The 2,798-nt window shown below is 50.1% G+C and overlaps 1 long non-coding RNA gene across 1 annotated transcript; it reads left to right on the forward strand.

Annotated features, from left to right (window-relative positions):
* The first annotated feature begins 384 nt into the window (after positions 1–384).
* On the forward strand, positions 385–2,409 carry LOC130528469 (uncharacterized). Its single transcript, XR_008951302.1, has 2 exons — positions 385–2,118; positions 2,242–2,409. It is a non-coding gene; the product is annotated as an uncharacterized LOC130528469 (long non-coding RNA).
* Positions 2,410–2,798: the final 389 nt, after the last annotated feature.

Genomic DNA, 2,798 nt, shown 5'->3' on the forward strand with positions numbered 1-2,798 from the left:
TTTCGCCTCATTTTTCGTGGTTTGTATGATTTTGGGCTGGGATGGAAACACAAACGTGCCCCTGCAGCTCCTCTCGGAGACGCTTCCGCCTTCAAAACTCTGCTTGGTTCCTTTTCTTTTGCTCGTTTTCTTCACTTCTTCTTCTCTCGACAGTCATCGAATCACCTGCTGCTGTCAATAATAATAACACTTAATGATGTTATTTGTATTTATTGTTCACAAATGAATTTAGTCTTTAACACAATTACAGTGTGAATGAATAGCAACACTTTAACCGAACCCTAAATGATGTTTAACCCCCCCGTGACGCAACCCTGCCTGGTGAGCAGCTCACTCGCGCCCCCTGCTGGACGGCGACGGACCACAGCGCTGCATTACCCTTGTGAGTAATCTCCTCATTCACTTTGTGCGATTGTCCAATGACACCAAGTCAGATCCGCGCGCGTGCGTGCGTGCGTGCGAAAGCGTCTTTTGATCATCGCTTCACCGCTCTTGAGGTTACAAAGAATCCTGTTTTTTTCTCTCCTTTGAAGACAGTTTGAATTTTCTTTAATAGTTCTGGTTCGGTCCAGTGTGTGTGTGTGTGTGTGTGTGTGCGTGCGTGTGTGAGAGAACTGAATATCACTGTCACATCTCGTGCCAGAGCAAATTCCCCTTTCAAATGAACGATTCTCCAGCCAACGCCTGTCGTGGAAAATCTGCCTTCAATTTTCTTGCACTGGCCGGTTCGCGCGCGCGCGCACGCACACACACACACAGGACGTAACCTCCTCTCCAACGCCGTTTGTTTCCCTCTCCACAGCGGAAGTGGCGTCCTGATGCCTCCAGGCTGCAGGAAATGCGCGTTAACTCCTGAAAGTCCTGAAGAACCCAGACAGAAGCACCAGAACCAGAACCATCGCTCCACGTTCTGCTGCTCCTCTGAGGCGTCCTCGGTCATGATAACACACAGGAACCATCAGTCCTCTGGAAGGTCACCAAATATCACAACATTCCTGAAATTCCACTTTTCTGCTCGCTGGAAAATCAGGATGTGTTTTGTTCCAGAAGCTGATTTGTTAATCATGAAGTAGGTCCAGATCAGTGTCGCCATGACGACGAGTTTATGTCATTTTAGACCAAGAAAAGTGTTTGTGATGAAGAGCTGCGCGGGCCCGCGCGCCGCCGAGGGCCCGCGCGCGCGCTCCGGCGTGTTTGGATGACATCAGCAGCGGTCGTGAGCGAATCAACAGATATTCGACACACAATTATGACAAATTCAAACAAACCAAGCAGCAAAATGCAGCGTCGACAGAAGGCTGCCGCCCTGCACGCGCGCACAAGCGCAGCGTCACTCGACAGGGCGTCCACGCGCCCACAGGCAACACGGATTAGATAAATGAGCAAATATTTCATCTCCAAATACAGAGAAACTTTTGTGGTTTTATTCAGATTAGATAGAATTGAAATAAATGACACACACACACACACACGTTCAGCCTACATGCTAAGGTTGAAAGCTAGCTAACATCTGCTGCTGCTTAAGGTTGTCACAAACTAACATCTCTACTGCCTTTAACACGCGCGCGCACACACACACGCTCACACGGGGTGTAATTCTCCATCTGACCAGCAGGGGATAGCGAGAAGCCTCAAGACTTTATGAACAGGAAATGACGTCAGACTGTCCAACATCAAACCTCAGTTATGGTCGCGTGACCTCTTAGATTGGATCCACAATAGGATAAAAGTCTCTGATCTCAGCCTGCAGCCACGTTTAGTGACTTGGGGAGTTTATGAGATCACTTCTTTAAAAAAGCTTTCTGCGTCACATGACCTCCTCCTCTTCCTCCTCATCATCATCACAAGCCACACCTCCCTCGGGGTTAGGGGGGCAAAGGGGGCGGAGTTTCCCTCTGCTTCCGACCAATGAGACGGCGGAGAAACGTCACAAGTCTCGCGCTCCCGCCCAGTGTCGCGCGGGTTCCGGATGCTCAAGACGGTCGGAGCGTTCAAAGACGCGCTGATGGAGAGAGCGCGCGGGCCCCGCAACACTGCGTGAACTGAGGTAAACACAGGCAGCTGCGCGTGACCGGTGCGGCGATCCACGGTGACCGCGTGATGGTGAAGAAGATGGTGGTGAGCTGTGCGCGTGGCTACTTCCTGCCGCTGTCCTGCCATGTGCGCGCGCGCGCGTCCTCTCCAGTATCGGTGTATTGATCAGCCTCACCTCTCTGGCGGGTGGGAGGGGCTTGTCTACAGGTGCTCTCCACAAGCCCCTCCCCTTCCGTCTCCTGTCCAGGCTCCCACAGGTGCTGCTGAATCTTCTGGAGAGAAACCAACAGGAAGAACTTCAGCTTCATGCCGACGAATCAACTTTCACCTTTTCTGCCTGAATTTTAGGAATAAAATAATTCTTGAATTGGAAAATTTTGATTATCTGAATCTTTATTTTTTTTTAAAAATTCTTTGCGTTTATAAAAACTAAAAACAGCAGGAAATGTGTTGTTGGTCGCCAACACAGGAAGAATAAGTTATAAATAAGTTGTAAAAGTTATAAATTAGCTAGAAAAGATGCCAAAGCACGTTTTGAACAGAAGATAAAGGAATGCAGCTCGGCCTGATGTGGACTCTGCTGCTCCGGTTCCAGAACCTCCACCCGGTTCAGCAGGGGACCAACAGGCTGGTGGTTTATTTAAACGGACCGGCAGGAAGTGAATTGACGACCCGGGTCCGGTTAAAGCAGCCAGCTGAAGGTTCCCGGTTCTGGCTGACAGAACAACACTGGTGATGCCTTCAGGGCCCCCCGGACATTCCTG

This window comes from Takifugu flavidus, chromosome 7 (assembly GCF_003711565.1).
Source record: "Takifugu flavidus isolate HTHZ2018 chromosome 7, ASM371156v2, whole genome shotgun sequence".
NCBI lineage: Eukaryota > Metazoa > Chordata > Actinopteri > Tetraodontiformes > Tetraodontidae > Takifugu > Takifugu flavidus.